We start from the raw sequence: 18,385 nt of genomic DNA, 5'->3' as shown, positions 1-18,385 counted from the left end.
TTGATTCCCAATTGTATTTTTCGTGCTGGGGTCATTCATTCATTCATTCATTCATGTGTTAAAAATGATTCATTCATTCAATCTGTGTTAAAAATTACATTTAATCTGTGTAATTTAATGGTGGTTTATACTGGATTACTTCTCCTTTTTTAAATGTTATTTAAGTTGGTATGGGGTTATGTTTTCATTTGAAAACCCCCCAACCTATAACATTATTTCACTATAAGGTATCTGTTTCACAAATAGCTGTATTCTTCAACAGTAATGTTAAAATCATTATTAAACTAGACTTAATAGTCCTTGTACAAATTATTTGTAATCTGATCAGTTCACCAAAACTACAAGCTCATTTCTTTTTAAAATATAAATACTAGTAAACATAATTGTTGACCTAAAGGCGTTGGGAAATATCTGCAACTGCAGGAAAGGCTAATAGATTAATTTGTATTATCTAAAGAGTTAGAGATGCAAGTGCCCCCTCCTGCCCCAACTCCCACCCCACCCCTCACTACCACTTGTGACATGTTTTGTTATTAGGGATTTCACGTTATTTGTCAGAGATAATTTAACAATAAATTTCCTATAATGAATAAAATCTGTAAACACAACATAGAAATAAAGATATAGAAAAATAATATTGGGTTAAAATGAGGGGTTTTTTAATAGCTTTTTAAAACTATTTTAATAGAAAAATCATGTCTCCTTCCTGTTAAAGATTTCTGCCTCATAAAGTTAGAGGGACTTCATGTACTTCACCCTACAAATTGTACCTTGCTTCACCACGAGAGTTGAACAAGTTCAGGATTTTTCTGGAATTCAAGATTTAAAAAAAGATAAAACAGAACTACATATATGTGTGTGTGTGTGTGTGTGTGTGTGTGCATGCGCGCGCGCGCACACACACACACACACATACAGACACACACACATATATATATATACACACACACATACACATATATATATATACAGACACATACACACACACACACACATACACATACTCACACACATATACAGACACACACACACACACTTTCATTGAAACTAACGTCACAGAAATAAGTGCTTATACATTGCAGCCCGAATTTGCTAGGAAACCTTCATCAAACAAGGCAGATACGGCAAATAGCTGGAAACCGCAGGTAAATAAATATTTAGTGAATTAAATTTTAATATTCTAGACCACTGATTGATTTTCTTTATTCTTTTTTATTTTTAATATAAAAAAACCTTGCCAACGTCTCCAATGATTAAATTTGTTCGGATCCTCTTCTGTCAGATTCCTCCGACTCCTCTACATGGAAACACCATCACTTGTCTCAGCTTCCTTCACACATGCAGTTTCTGTATATCTCACCACACATTTTGCTTCCTCTTTCTCTGCAACAAGGAAGGATGGGGATATTTTATTTAACAATGCACTCGACAAATTTTATTTACGGTTATATAGCGTCAGACATATGGTCATGGACCACACAGATATTGAGTGACGAAACCCGCTGTCGCCACTTCATGGGCTACTCTTTTCGATTAGCAGCAAGGGATCTTTTATATGCACCATCCCACAGACAGGATAGCACATACCTCGGACTTTGATATACCAGTCGTGGTGCATTGGCTGGAGCGAGAAATAGCCCCATGGGCCCACCGACGGGGATCAATCCCAGACCGACCACGCATCAAACGAACTCATTTAAAAAACATATCTAACTCACTTTCGCTTGTTTCATATGTTTTTAAATAACTTGTAAGATAAATGGTATCAAATTGCCACTTATTTAGTATCCTCTATAATTGCATACTCTTGTGGCATGTGAATTCATAGGTTATCCAAATTTAAAGGTTGTAATAGAGATAATGAAAAGGTTTAGCAATTTCTGTAATCATGTAAGGTAAAAAACCCATAATGTTTCACAAAGATAACTAATCTACATTCCAGAAATATTTTAAACTGAATCTGCCAGTTGTAACAGTTCGTACCCCTATTTATGACATGAATTGTGGAATTGATCTGCAGTATGAGGTGAAGGTCAGTGATGAAGATGAACAAAAAATTTCCAAACACGGACTTGACAAAATAAACATGGAAAACCAGGATTTTCACAAGGAAAAGGTAAATAAATATTCAGGCAAGATTTCCCTTTTTTGTTCCTTGATTAATTAATACTTTTGTTTTCAAAAAAAAAAAAAAAGGTTTTCAACATTAAAGATAGTTTAGCTATAAATTATAACACATATATACATTAATTCCACTCAATAATAATAATAAAAAACATTCTCAATTAAACACTTGCTTTTAATTATATTTATGAGACGGGTTACGACACGCTGTGGCCTTGTGTCCCAGTCTTTGTTTAACTGAGACTGCTAACAGCGTATGAAGTCCGCCGATTGGGTAGCAGACCACAGTTATTTGTGAATCTTCAGCTGAAATTTATGCATACCAGCCCATGACACCCTAAATGCCCACTTATGATTTAACAATCAAGAAAGATACAGGTATTTTTAGTCTTAAGGAAATTACAAAAAAGGGTCATAATTCTAAAGAGGATTTATTTAAAATATTTTGAGTTAAATATTTGTGTTACTTTCATCATAATGTGTCAAAACTGCATGATTTTGGGTGCATTTTTGACAATGTTCACACCCAAGTGGAAGTTGGCAGATATCACACATATATTTATGGAAACTTTGTTCATCAAACCTTACAAAAACCTTCATTTGAATAAAGGTTTAGCCATTCAATTTTTCACAAAATCAGCTTGTTTGAAAATTACCCAAAATGATCACGCCCATCTTTTATCACAAGGAAAACAGCTAAACCATTTACACTGCTAGTCAACAACCAATTGTCATTTCTAAAAATAACCTCTTGGCTATCACACAACACACACACACACACACACACACACACACACACACACACACACACACACACACAGAGACACACACACACAGACACATACACACACACACAAACACACACACACATACACAAAGAGAGACACACACACACACACACACACAAACACACACACACACATACAGACACACACACATACACACAGACACACACACAAACAAACACACACAGACACACACACACAAACAGACACACACACATACACACAGACACACACAGACTAAGAGACACTATCACACAGAGACACACACACACACACACACAGAGAGACACACACACAGACACACATACACACAGAGAGACACACACACAGACACAAACACACACAAACAGACACACACACGTATACTATATCACACAGACTAAGAGACACTATCACACAGAGACACATGCACACTATATTTGTATGTCAATACAATAGCCGATAATGAACAAATCAATATGAGCTAGTGGTGTCATTAAACAAAACAAACTTATTATTGTTTGGACTCTCTTCTTTCTCTTGACTCTGAATTGTACACACCATCAACTACTTGTCTCAACTTCTTTCACACTATCTGACCGGCTTCAGTGGCGTCGTGTTTAGGCCATCGGTCTACAGGCTGGTAGGTACTGGGTTCGGATCCCAGTCGAGACATGGGATTTTTAATCCAGATACAGACTCCAAACCCTGAGTGAGTGCTCCGCAAGGCTCAATGGGTAGGTGCAAACCACTTGCACCGACCAGTGATCCATAACTGGTTCAACAAAGGCCATGGTTTGTGCTATCCTGCCTGTGGGAAGCGCAAATAAAAGATCCCGTGCTGCTAATCGGAAAGAGTAGTGCATGTAGTGGCGACAGCGGGTTTCCTCTCCAAATCTGTGTTGTCCTTAACCATATGTCTGATGCCATATAACCGTAAATAAAATGTGTTGAGTGTGTCGTTAAATAAAACATTTCTTTCTTTCACACTATCTGCTTATGAGTCCCTACTGATCCAACCGGACGGAACTATAGGTATCATCTACATCCTGTGTGTCTGTCCGTCCCTCCCTCCATCTGTCCCTCCGTCTGTCCCACATATAGTTTTTCGGATTATTATTTTTTCACAATTGCTGGAGATATTAAGCTGAAAGTTTGTGTATAGTTTTCTTTTTCATGTACTGTTACAGATTAAGTTTGACTTTTATGACGACTTACCCATTGTTGACAGAGTTATGGCCGTTGAACTTAGGAGATTTGTTTTTCCAATTTTTTTTTTTGCAATGCCTCAAGATGCCTGAAATTTTGTGTAATTTGGTGGGATTTAGGTAAAAAGAGAATTAAAACTTTAACTATTGATTATTGTAGGGAGAAACGTAGGGCAGAACAGAGGTACATAAAATACCTGAAACACATTGAACAGCATTTAACACAATTAGCAGAACAGGAACAGTTGGATAATGACGTAGAATTAATTAGGGTACAGAATAAAATGAGAGAGTATGAACAAAAACGACGGGAAATTAAATGAATCACAAGAAGATATTCTAAAACAGAAAACTAATTTTTATAAACATTTGTATCAATCAGAAAAGACGGACACTTTGGCACAAGACTATTTGATAAACAATTTGACAAAAACTATAACTGACGAAGACTGGGATTCAATTGAAGGGGAGATAACTTTTGAGGAAACTTTAATCGCTATTAAATCCTTTACCAATGAGAAATCACCGGGATGTGATGGATTGACGGCAGAGTTTTATCGAACCTTTTTCAGCGTAATTGGCAACGACTTAGTCGAAGTTATTAATGACAGCTTCAAAAAAGGGGAGTTAAGTGTAAACATGCGCCGTGGTGTCATTGTTTTAATTTGGAAGGGGAACGACAAAAGACTCTTAAAAAACTGGTGACCGATTTCCTTATTAAATTGTGATTACAAAATTATTACTAAAATTTTGGCCTCGAGAGTTCGGGACATTTTACCAAATATTATACATCCAAACCAAAAATGTGGTATTAAAGGCGGATCATTCATGACGGAGCGGCACTGATAAGGGATTTAATAGATTTTGTTAACTACAGTGATCTTCCAGGTTTAATTATTTCATTAGATCAAACAAAAGCTTATGACAGGGTGGAATGGGATTTTCTTTTTAAAGTGTTACGAAAATTTAACTTTGGGCCTAACTTTATAAACATGATAAAAATGTGTTATACCAATATTGAATCTTGTGTTAAAGTTAACGGGTACACTTCGATCTATTTTAACCTATCGCGGGGAATCAGACAGGGTTGCCCAATCAGCACTCTTTTGTATATTTTAGTCACAGAAACTTTAGCGGAAGCTGTTCGGGTGGAGTCGGAAATTAATGGGATTAAATTACCAGATGGTCTAGAAAGTAAATGGGTAGGATATTCTGATGACAGAAACGCAACACTTTCAGATTTTAATTCAGTAAAGAAATTATTTTTAATTCTAGAAATGTATGAACGTGCATCAGGAGCTAAAGTCAATCTCGAAAAAACTCAAGGGTTTCTAATGGGTAAACTTAGGTACGAGAAAGACACTCCACTTGATATAAGATGGACCAATGAAAAAATCAAAATACTTGGTTTTTATTTCAGCAATATTGATAGCAAAAATAGCAAAAATTAAATTACTTTTAAATATTTGGAGTAAACGAAAACTAACACTATATGGTAAAGAAACTGTTGTAAACTCACTGGCTACCAGCGGAATTTGGTATTTGTCAAACGTAATCGAACTACCAGAAATATATATGCTAAACAAATTAATTGACATAATGATTTCAGACTTCATTTGGTCTTATAGAAAACATTTTATATCAAGAGAGCAACTTCAACTACCTAAGAGTTGGGAGTTGTAAATGTTCAGTTAGAAATCAAAGCTCAAAGAATTAAATTCATAACACGGCTACTCAGTTTAGAGGGGGATGGGCTTTGGAAATCACTAGCCAATCACTTTTTAGGCCAGTATAAAAAATTTAATATCGAAAGACACGCTTTAAAATGTAACATTATCAACAGAAAACAGTATTTTAGATCAATGCCGAACATTTCCAAGCAAATGTTACTAGCTTGGACGGACATGCACTTAAAACGTGACACAGAGTGTGTTCAGCAAATCTTGGACGAACCTCTACACGACAATAAGTACATACCACAAAACACGAATAAGAGCAGACTGATAGGAGCATGATTAATTTTAGTTAGGGACATTTGGGACATACGGACGAAAGACTTTTGACAGCTGGATGTCTTAACATCCAGCGCGATTTTTCGCAGACATTACACAGACATAAAGGAAAATTTCCCTCGACAATGGCTACGGACTCTACAAACCGCAGACCCTGACCATGGTGAGTTAGACGCCATCTTTCTACTAGAAACCGACGAGACGCTCGCCGACGTACAGTTCGCGACCACGAAGGACTTGTATACGGTCATGCTAACGAAAACATATAAAAAAATATTGTGTAAGGCCAAATGGGGAAAAACGTTTGGTGAAAACTTAATTTGGAAAAATGTTTGGAAAACCATTCATTCTGGGTTAATTGAAAATTGGGATTTTGATATAATTTACAAAATAATTCATAACGTCATTGCAGTAAGGAAACACCTTTGTGATTGGAAGATTGTGTCCTCGCCAGTGTGTCTTGAATGCAATGACGTCGACACAGTCTTACACGCATTTTCCCACTGCCCGAAAACAAAACAATTTGTTAAGGATGTGGAATATCTTTTTCAAAAACGTTTTGGATCTAATTTCAAGTTAAATGCATTTATAATTGTATTCGGTATATCACATAAAGTTGGCAATAATGCGTGGAACTTGGGAATTTTTCTTTGGAGTAAAGTAATTAAAACAATTTGGGCCTCTCGTAAAATGCTAGAAGAAAATGAGCCATGTAATGAAATGGCACTTTTCAAATGTTATGTCAAAAATCATCTAGAAACTGAATATTCTGCTGCAGTTGAGCAGCCACAGAGAAGAGAAAAATTCCTAAATATTGGTGCTACGAAGACATCCTTGCAACGTGCACGGATGCCTTCGAATTACAAATGTTATTATAAAATGAAGATGTTTCAAGTTAACCAGTTTAAAATTATTATTACTTTTAAATCATACACACATATTATAATAATATCTTCTCTTTTTTTTTCATGTTTCAAAACTCATTTTACCTGTATATGTATATTAAATTTTATTTCAATGACACCCGGTTAATTTCGTCAAATAATTTGTTTAATGTATACAGAATGTGTGACGTTGTTTTGTAAATAAACGGGGTACCCGGCATGTTCGGGTGTGCCCAAAACATAAAAAAAAATAAAAAAAATAAATACTGAACAGAAATTTTGTAAATAGCTTTATCATGCTACAGATCAAGTTTAACTTTCATGGAGATTTCATAGACTTATGACCCTTGAATTTAGGAGATAAAAATGTTTGTTGGGCCTGGTAGGGGACATGTATTGCTTTAGCAGTACTCACAGAATGTTAGTTACAGGTATTTGATAATAAATGATTTGGGAGAAATGGCCTCTTAATACAGGTAGGAGCTAGGGCATATTTGACTGTAATAAAGACATAATTGCTTACTCTTGTTGAATGGGGATTTATAGATCATCCAAATTGTATGGCAATATATATGTTTAAATGCCAGTAAACTAAATTTAAAGGTTGTAATGAAGGTAAAGGTTTTTTTTTAATGTAAAATATTATTCAAGAAACATTCCAAAGTTTAGCAAATTGTGTAACCATGTCATGTAAAAAATATGTTTCACCACTCATGGAAGGAGAAGGGTATTGCTATGAGAAAAAGGTAAATAAATATGTTTCCCCACTCATGGAAGGAGAAGGGTATTGCTATGAGAAAAAGGTAAATAAATATGTTTCCCCACTCATGGAAGGAGAAGGGTATTGCTATGAGAAAAAGGTAAATAAATATGTTTCACCACTCATGGAAGGAGAAGGGTATTGCTATGAGAAAAAGGTAAATAAATATGTTTCCCCACTCATGGAAGGAGAAGGGTATTGCTATGAGAAAAAGGTAAATAAATATGTTTCACCACTCATGGAAGGAGAAGGGTATTGCTATGAGAAAAAGGTAAATAAATATTCAGCCAAGATTTCCGTTTTTTCTTCCTTTATTAATACTTAACTTTTTTTAAACAAATATGTTTTTGACTTAAAGATAGTTTAGCCAGAAATGACAGAGGATAATATATTCCACTGAATTAAAACATGAACAGTATGTTATATTTCAGTCACATGCTGATTTATTTACAACATAAACATTGTGTTTTATTTCCATACATATATTTCACATACCTTCACACACGAACACTCTATGTCATACATTCATTGTAACAAATGATCCAAGAGTGTAGACTGTTAGATATTCACTATTTTGTTAGCTCTATTCCATGTATTCACAAATGTACCAATGTGTAACTTTCCTTGAAACTATATAATGTGACAGAAAAAAGTGCATCTATGCATTGCAGCCTGAAGTTGAGAATTGTTTCACAAAGAGTGCAGGTGATAATTGTTATGTCGGAGTGCCTGATTCATGGAACATGGGAGGGATTACTAACAGCTGTAGGCCGCAGGTAACTAAATAGTTGGTGAATTAGATTATAAGATTCCAGACCACTCCTCGATTTTGTTGATTCTTTTTCATTGTTAATATTTAAAAACTTGCCAACTTCTCAATTGATTGCATTTGTTTGGCCCCACCCATTGTACACACATCACCTACTGGTACGTGTCTCAGTTTCCTTCACACATGCAGTTGCTGTACATTTCTCCATAAACCTTGCTTCCTGTTTCTCTGCCACAAGTAAAGCTGGTCTGAACTGTGTCACTAACAGTGGCCGATAGCCTACACTACATGCCTGGATATAATTTGTTTGGTAAAGTAAAGTAAAGTTTGTTTTATTTAACGACGCCACTAGATCACATTGATTTTTTATCTTATCATTGGCTATTGGACATCAAACATATGGTCATTCTAACACTGTTTTTTAGAGGAAACCCGCTGTCGCCACATAGGCTACTCTTTTACGACAGGCAGCAAAGGATCTTTTATTTACGCTTCCCACAGGCAGGATAGCACAAAATGTGGTGGTGTCTGTCAAAATGACCCATGTCATTTAATTTGAGCTTGTCTTACACGCATTTTCCCACTGCCCGAAAACAAAACAATTTGTTAAGGATGTGGAATATCTTTTTCAAAAACGTTTTGGATCTAATTTCAAGTTAAATGCATTTATAATTGTATTTGGTATATCACATAAAGTTGGCAATAATGCGTGGAACTTGGGAATTTTTCTTTGGAGTAAAGTAATTAAAACAATTTGGGCCTCTCGTAAAATGCTAGAAGAAAATGAGCCATGTAATGAAATGGCACTTTTCAAATGTTATGTCAAAAATCATCTAGAAACTGAATATTCTGCTGCAGTTGAGCAGCCACAGAGAAGAGAAAAATTCCTAAATATTGGTGCTACGAAGACATCCTTGCAACGTGCACGGATGCCTTCGAATTACAAATGTTATTATAAAATGAAGATGTTTCAAGTTAACCAGTTTAAAATTATTATTACTTTTAAATCATACACACATATTATAATAATATCTTTTTTTTTTTTTTTTCATGTTTCAAAACTGATTTTACCTGTATATATATTAAATTTTATTTCAATGAGACCCGGTTAATTTCGTCAAATAATTCGTTTAATGTATACAGAATGTGTGACGTTGTTTTGTAAATAAACGGGGTACCCGGCATGTTCGGGTGTGCCCGAAACATAAAAAAAAAGAAAAAAAAAAGATACTGAACAGCAATTTTGTAAATAGCTTTATCATGCTACAGATCAAGTTTAACTTTCATGGAGATTTCATAGACTTATGACCCTTGAATTTAGGAGATAAAAATGTTTGTTGGGCCTGATAGGGGACATGTATTGCTTTAGCAGTACTCACAGAATGTTAGTTACAGGTATTTGATAATAAATGATTTGGGAGAAATGGCCTCTTAATACAGGTAGGAGCTAGGGCATATTTGACTGTAATAAAGACATAATTGCTTACTCTTGTTGAATGGGGATTTTATAGATCATCCAAATTGTATGGCAATATATATGTTTAAATGCCAGTAAACTAAATTTAAAGGTTGTAATGAAGGTAAAGGTTTTTTTTTAATGTAAAATATTATTCAAGAAAGATTCCAAAGTTTAGCAAATTGTGTAACCATGTCATGTAAAAAATATGTTTCCCCACTCATGGAAGGAGAAGGGTATTGCTATGAGAAAAAGGTAAATAAATATGTTTCCCCACTCATGGAAGGAGAAGGGTATTGCTATGAGAAAAAGGTAAATAAATATGTTTCCCCACTCATGGAAGGAGAAGGGTATTGCTATGAGAAAAAGGTAAATAAATATGTTTCACCACTCATGGAAGGAGAAGGGTTTCCCCACTCATGGAAGGAATAGGGTATTGCTATGAGAAAAAGGTAAATAAATATGTTTCACCACTCATGGAAGGAGAAGGGTATTGCTATGAGAAAAAGGTAAATAAATATGTTTCACCACTCATGGAAGAAGGGTATTGCTATGAGAAAAAGGTAAATAAATATGTTTCACCACTCATGGAAGGAGAAGGGTATTGCTATGAGAAAAAGGTAAATGGGTTTTTTTTCACATTGAGCAGGCCTGGAAATAATTGTTTTAGCGGTGCCTGTCAAAATGACGTATGTCAGTCATTTTGAGCCTGTCAAAAATTAAACTGTAACTGTCAACCAAATGTTGAAATAATGTTACCATTATCTTTTATTAATCATGTACTATTATATTATACCCATCTATAGTCCTTAGTGACATTAATTATATTTTATTGTTTAGGTCATCCATGTCCGTACATCAGAAGTGTTTCTGGTCATCCTGATGTTTTTAATACAACAAACTCAGGGCTTGAATTTAACCACAGCACCGATGGCAATTGCTGTCTATGTGATATAATTGACTGAGGTCAGGTGTGTCACAGACTGCACTCTCGTTCCGCGTGATAAAAATTACTTCCGTCTCAGTAAAGCTCCCGAATGATGGCAAAATGTAGACACTAAAATGGATAGCCCTACACAATTCTGTACATTTGAAAAAGACTTCATATAGCAAAATAACCTTTCAGTCATGTTTATTTGTTATTGGAGGGGTGGGGGTGGGGGGCTCAAAATTGCCATTTCACCAACGGTTGTTTAAAAAAAATTTGCTGTGGGTTAAGTTCGAGCCCTGTGAAATGTATTTTTCATATTTTTTAAAACACATGCGTCTGAGAAGCAAAGGTTATGGAGACGAGCTCTAGTTTATTATTTAAAGGTATGTCCCCATTTCAACATCACAGACCCTTGTTTCATCCTGTTGTAACTTTATCCAAATGTTTATATTAACCGAACTTTGTGTCCACTTTAAGAGGTTGAAACTAGTATCTGCGACTTTTGACTGTTACATGTGTTTGTCTTTGAACATTTATAGCCTGCCTCTGGATTGCAAGGAAATGCTGCGTCCCATGTACCACCTTTACATAAAATCGATGGCCGTCTGCAAAATAAAGGTGGGTACGCTCAAACAAGCAATTTATGTTTTGTTTAAAAACTAAAGGAACAAACGTAGCCCAGTCATAATAAAAGCACTATCTTGATGCTCGGTTGGTCTGGGATCAATCCCCGTCTGTGGGCCCTTTAGGCTATTTATCATTCCAGCCAGTGCACCCCGACTGGTATATCAAAGGTCGTGGTATGTGCTATCTTGTCTGTGGGATGGTGTATATAAAAGATCCTTTGTTACTAATGGAAAAATGTAGCGGGTTTCCTTTTTTATTAAGACTACCATATTTTGCGGAATATAACCCGCTATTTGTTTCCTGCAAATTAGAAGAGGCACTTTTTATAACGGTGCAGTTATGAATGAGAGTTTTTAGTTATATTAAATAAATGTACATGTAAACTTCACCGATAAAAATCATTTTCATCAATGTGTACATGAGATTGGACAATGCGATAACATGTGCAATGCCACAAGTACATGTATAACATCCATGACATTTTTTACTTGATGCATTATATTCCTAACTATTACCGTTTAATCACTTTATATCCTACTGACAAAATGGCAACTATCATCAAGATTGCAGTAGCATAGGAATATTGTGAAACTACAGAACTTAAAGTCCTCTGGAGGCTCAAATTTTTTTTTAATGGTCACAAACATTGTGCATGGCATATGATGACTTTATAGTTTATATGCAAGCACATAAATGCTTATTTCAGCAATTTTGTTTGTTTGTTTTTGTTTTTAGGTTGTAGTTTCTTTTAAGTCTTAATTTTTCTTAAAACAAATAAAAATTCCCACTATCGCTAATTGTGGAAGTTTAGCAAACATTGCATTCGCTAGCTGCAAATGCAAGTAAATACAAGTTTGCAGTTTATAAGGAATCATGACTGACAACTTTTGAAAATTCTAGGTGTGCTAGGTGTCACGTGAACAGTACATGCTGGTACATATTTTAATGTTCTTTCTGTTTAATATTCTGACAATATTCTCCAAAAGTAGATATCTTTGAAAATGTTTCAAGCAGGAATACCCCTGCAGCACCAACTGCAAGAAGGGGACACCCCTCACACACACACCCTCTCCGCCAACCCAATGTCAAATTCCTTACACCGCCTCTGCCGAGTGAAGTCTCAACCGCTAATTTCATCTAAATAAAATTAAATTCCATTAAATTTTTAATTTGCTTGGTACGGTAAATAGGTATCGATATGCATTTGTTTGAGGCCAGGTGATGTATTCCTAAAAGAGAAAACACCTCACGTTTTTTCCATTTTATTGTATTGTACTGTACTGTTTCTCTTGTAGAATGTACAAACATTTGAAGAGTGGTATGCCAGTCTTTTATCGGCCACACTTCTTAAAAAGGAAAAAAAGTCTTAAGGAAAGGAAGCCCAAGCACTGGTAAGGTCTCAATACACAGTTCACTTCTGGGTGAGAGTTCATTAACCGGCCTCGGTGGTGTCGTGCTTAAGCCATCGGACATAAGCCTGGTAGATACAGGATTTGTAGGCCGGTACCGGCTCCCACCCAGAGCGAGTTTTATCGACTTAATGCATAGGTGTAAGACCACTACACCTTCTTCTTTCTCACTAACAACTAAACCACTGTCCTGGACAGACAGCCCAGATAGCCGAGGTGTGTGTCCAGGACAGTGTGCTTGTACCGTAATTGGATACAAGTACAAAAATAAAGAAGTTGAAATGAAATGAAATCATTCACCACAGTCCACTATATAGCTAATTGTATCTAACTGTGACAGGTTGCCGTCCACTATATGGCTAATTGTATCTAACTGTGACAGGTTGCCGTCCACTACATGTATATGGCTAATTGTATCTAACTGTGACAGGTTGCCGTCCACTATATAGCTAATTGTACCTAACTGTGACAGGTTGCGGTTCACTATATAGCTAATTGTACCTAACTGTGACAGGTTGCGGTCCACTATATAGCTAATTGTATCTAACTGTGACATGTTGCGGTTCACATATTCACTTCTAGTAATTGGGGAAGAATTAAAACAGTTTGTATTTTTAATGGTAAGCCTTCTGGTTGAATTTTGCCCATGTTATTTTGTAATATTGTGCATTGACGTTTTGGGACATGGGTGTATAGCGGAAGAGACAGCCGGAGTGAACTGGTTAATGAACCACCTTTTCGGACCGGTACTACAGCCAGATGCATACATGTATAGCAAAAAACTGAGACGCAATTTGGGAGTGAAAATAATTAGATATGCTTATATAATGTATGTTCACAAAGGTGTATGGTGTTTGAAGTTGGGCAATTTAACACGGTTTCAATGACAGTCTTGATTAAAGCTATTTTCTGTTGTTTTATTATTTTCGGTCAGATCAAATGTGCAAAACATTGGGAAATATGAATTAGTAGCAAACGTCCGGAAATATGAGCAAGCAAGATAGATAATTGTATTAATGAACACTACCAATTCCGTTGTTTTTACTTCGAGGTACACACCTTTTTTGTGTGACATAAAAATGTAGATGTTCTTCATAAGCGCCAGGCGAGTGATTTGCATTCCATAGAAAAAACTGAGAGTACAGCTTGGACATATTGACAAAAATAGGTTTTGAATAGTGCACATTGAAAAATCAATGATAATAATATACTCTGTCAAAAAAGAAACGCATAGGTGATAGGGAAAGAAGAAAAGTGTTTGATTTTACAAAATATCGGGGTTTTTTGTACAATGTTGCTGAATGACCATGTTTGTTAATGTTCCTGGAATGGGACAGCATGCCCAAATAATGCACCCTAAAACAAATTTAATGCAAGTTGTGCGACAATTGCAGGAAATTAGCGTGAAATGGTCTCATTTTGACAAATGCACGTGAAACTCGGGGAAAAGATTGGGGTAGTGATGGGTATTTAAAGCTGCAATGCTCGCAATGATGCCTCATTTCCATTTCGATGTAGACAAGTTACAAGATGCCAAGGCTAAGCCTGCCGAATCGAAACATTGCAATAGGCCGCCTCCAGTTAGGTGAATCGCAGTCAGCAGTCGCATGCCACATGAACGTCCATCAGAGCACCATTTCACGTCTCTGGGACAGGTTCCAGCAGTTTCATTCAGCTAAAGACTGGCCCAGAAGTGCCTTGCATAACAACTGCAGCACAAGATCACTACATCCGGGTTCTGCACTTGCGTCACCGAATTGCCACAGCAATGAATACTGCTGGACGCATACCTGGTTTGAGAAGGGTGTCTGCACAAACCATTCGGAACCCACTTTCAGAAGCTAGTTTACGGGCTAGGAGACCATATGTTGGCCCCGCCCTGTGACGACAACATCGACATTTACGTGTTCGCTGGTGCACGAATGTACAGGTGTGGAACAACGTGTTTACAGACGCCGCAATGAACATTTTGCCAACAACTGCGTCACCCAAGTTGACAGATTCAGTGGAGGGAGTGTCATGATGTGGGGAGCCATCTTATACACCGGCAGAAGTGAACTTGTGTTTGTACAAGGCAATCCGACAGCTGTACGCTCCCGGGATGAAATTCTTCAACGTCACATGCTTACCATTTTGGATTGACAGAGAGAACTCTTTCAGCAGGACAATGCCAGGCTGCATACGGCATGTGTAACAATGGATTTCCTACAGAATGTGAACATTAATGTGCTGCCATGGCCATCAAGATCGCCAGATCTCAACCCCATTGAATATCTATGGGACGAACTGGACAGACGTGTACGCCAGCGTAACCCGGAGACTCAGACGCTTCCGCAACAGTCACATTCACTGCAGGAAGAATGGGCTAGGATTCCACATGCCCGGATTCAGACTCATTAAGTCTATGCCAAGGAGATGTCGCGCAATGATTGCTGCTGCTGGTGGCCACACAAGGTACTGATTTCAGCACCCTCATGTGACGCTGTTTGGTGACGAAAACGCCTCCACTGCCATCAGTCCATAGCAAGAACGTTGTCACATACTCATGTCAAATTTTACTGTGATACGATCATAAATAACGAAATTATGCCACTTTGTATTAAAGAGATAATTCCATGAATATTTCGCCTATGCGTTTCTTTTTTGACAGAGTATATAATAAAATAATGATATATTTTAAATACTAGAGCCAACTGGGCTTAAAGCAGCTTCTATTCAGTAACCAATGACAGGTGCACAGTTATCATATTTTTAGGCGGATGATAAAAAAAAAAAAAAAAAAACCCAACCCTGTACACTTCTTAATTAAATTAAGGAGCATTTGAGGGATCAAGGTCGATCGCACACTTCAGATATGAAGGACTGATTTTGGGTTACTACAAACCAGTATGACCAGAAACATTCTGGATTTGCCAGAAATGATAATTAAGCAAAACATTGTAAGTTAACTAAAAGGCTGTAATAGCCGAAAATATTATACACTAGCTAATAGCTAATGTTCAGCATCTTAAAGTCCCAACGAGCACACCACTGTGGTGAATGTTTATAACAATGCCAGTTTGTATCTGTTTCAGATGAACAGCAAGCTGAGAAACAAGGGTGTTGGCAACTTTATCCTGTGAAAGGCTTGGAGGAGTTGTTCGTTAGATAACAGTTTTTCTATTTGAAATTTGCTTTGCGATGTGTATTTTAAAAAACTATTGACAAGTATTTTCATACCATAAATGTATAAATATTGATTATTAACAAGTTATTAACCTGATTTAATTTACCATTTGTCATACCGAACATAAATAATATTAATGATGTTAAATAATGAAATTCGTACTACCGTTTTTTTTTAAATAGCCCAGAAAAATAATTACAATATTTGGTATTTTCTATGCATTATTAGACTAAGAGGTAAATGGCTATAGTCAGAATTTTAGGTAAGGAAGGTTTGATAAGCCTACTTTATGTAAAACGTGGTGCTGATTCCAAAAATACCAGTCTTATTGATCCTACTTAGTACAGCCGTAAAATTGGTAACAGGTGAGAGGTTTCCCCCAAAAATGACAAAAGAAATCACTTTCAATTGCTGGTTGCACTGCTAAATATTCCTTTGTGCACTGCAATACCGATATATCCCCTTTATTTTGTCGTATCACCACCATTGTTCCCTTGGCACATTGGTCAGTCTTACAATGACGTATGCTTACAAACAATGGGCAGTATGTGCAATATTTTTTTGAAAAGGCAAAGTGAAATTGGCAATCGCGTGTCTTTGGTTGGTCTGGTCCTCCAGAAACCTTTTAGCAATTTCCATACCAGATATGATTTTGCAGTGGAACAAGACAAACCCTTAACTGACATGTAAGCCACAAACTGTACTATCTGTTCTAGGCTTGGTGGCCAGTAATCAGTTATTTTTAGTTCTACACAAAAATCAATAAATAAGTTATATCCTCTATCATACGTTGTGTGAGTGCTGTCCACCACTGATGCCCTCAAAAGTCTGTCAAGTTCATGTTGTTTAGTAGTTCTGCAAATTGCGCGGGTACTTCCGCTGGGAGCTTGTCTGTCTCTGGAGCTAAATCCTTGAATCTTGACCACTGTTTGCGAGAAATGGAATCATCTATTTCTTCTTCTTCGTCTTCTGCGTTCAAGCTATAGTTGATCATGCTTTAGATTTGGGGTCTGGTTGTGGTGAACCCCAAAGCTTGACAGCCAGTGTTGCTCAGTTCGGCCAGTGCTTTATCCTGGCTTCATTGTAGAGGGGGCAGAATTGCAGGATGTGCTCTGGGGACTGTGGTCCTGTTTGACATGGACATTCATCAGTGTCTGCCAGTTTCAGGCGGTACATATGGGATCTGAGATGGCTGGTTCTTAGCCTGAAAATGGTTATCTCTTGGTATCTTTCCAGATGATGGATTGGATCCTTGGTTGTAGCGTGGGTGCATCGGAACTTTCTCTTAATTATGGTTTTTGTTTCTCTGAAGGAGATTGGATGATTTGGCTGTTCTATTGTGCTTCCCTCCTTTGCCAGCCTGTCAGCATGTTCATTCCCTGCAATACCACAGTGTGCTGGAACCCAATGGACTACAACTTTCATGTGTAGATAAAGGTCAGCCAGTCCCTGTTGAACTGTTATTACTAGGTTTTCTTCAGGTGACTGTATGCTCTGAGTGAGGGATTTGCAATCTGTCAGGAACACAACATGTGATGGAAGTGGATTCTCCAAATTGATGATTCTGGTGGCTTGAAGAAGGGCATTTGTTTCTGCTCTGAAGTTTGTTGACTGTTTTCCTGCTGGGTATGATCTGTAAGTTACTTGTCATCAGGAAATCTTACGTGGACACCACTACCAGCATTCTTTACTGCCTCTTCAGCTGAGCCATCAGTGTAGACATGGGTCCACTGTGAGGTGTTGTACTGGTCTTGAAGCATTTCCAGTGTGAGAGACTTTAGGATGGCATCTGACTGTTCTCCCTTCCTGGTGATTCCTGGAACATCCTCTACAATGGTCATGTCTTTTAATGATGTTGTCCAATCATCTATATTTATCAAGTGTTCCCGTTCTTCAGGTGTCCTTGGTAGGTTACCAGAGTATTTGTGTCCAAGCTGTCTGGCAAGATAATTTATGCTGCTTCGTTTTAAACGGGTTTTTTGTTCGCTCTTGGAGTTGTTGATGTGCTGGGCGAGATGGAAGCCTCTTTAATTTCTCGACCATGATTAAGAGTTTCTCCTCTCTTTGTGTGTCTAGTGGCAGCAGTCCTGTTGTTTGTTCCAGTGCACTGATTAGAGTGGTTTTCAGGCCACCTGTTATAAGGCACATTCCTTGTATCTTTGTCAGTCTGTTGGAGTTTGTCTTTGCAGCGGTTGCCCAGGCTGATGATCTGTATTCCATAACAGGTCTGACAGCTCCTGTGTACACTATTTGATTCGTCGTCCCTGCCAAGTGT

At 37.1% G+C, this 18,385-nt stretch overlaps 1 protein-coding gene and 1 long non-coding RNA gene across 2 annotated transcripts in view; both read right to left on the bottom strand.

The window, feature by feature from the left end:
- The window catches only part of LOC121385934, a 104,110-nt gene that overhangs the window by 43,284 nt on the left and 42,441 nt on the right, over positions 1 to 18,385 (bottom strand). The gene's annotated exons all lie outside the window — the stretch shown is intronic.
- Positions 1,239 to 3,633, bottom strand: LOC121386380. Its single transcript, XR_005959642.1, has 2 exons — positions 3,450 to 3,633; positions 1,239 to 1,383 (listed from the first exon to the last, which is right to left on the bottom strand). It is a non-coding gene; the product is annotated as an uncharacterized LOC121386380 (long non-coding RNA).

Source organism: Gigantopelta aegis, chromosome 12, assembly GCF_016097555.1.
Source record: "Gigantopelta aegis isolate Gae_Host chromosome 12, Gae_host_genome, whole genome shotgun sequence".
Lineage (NCBI taxonomy): Eukaryota > Metazoa > Mollusca > Gastropoda > Neomphalida > Peltospiridae > Gigantopelta > Gigantopelta aegis.
This window is presented reverse-complemented; position numbering and strand designations above follow the sequence as displayed.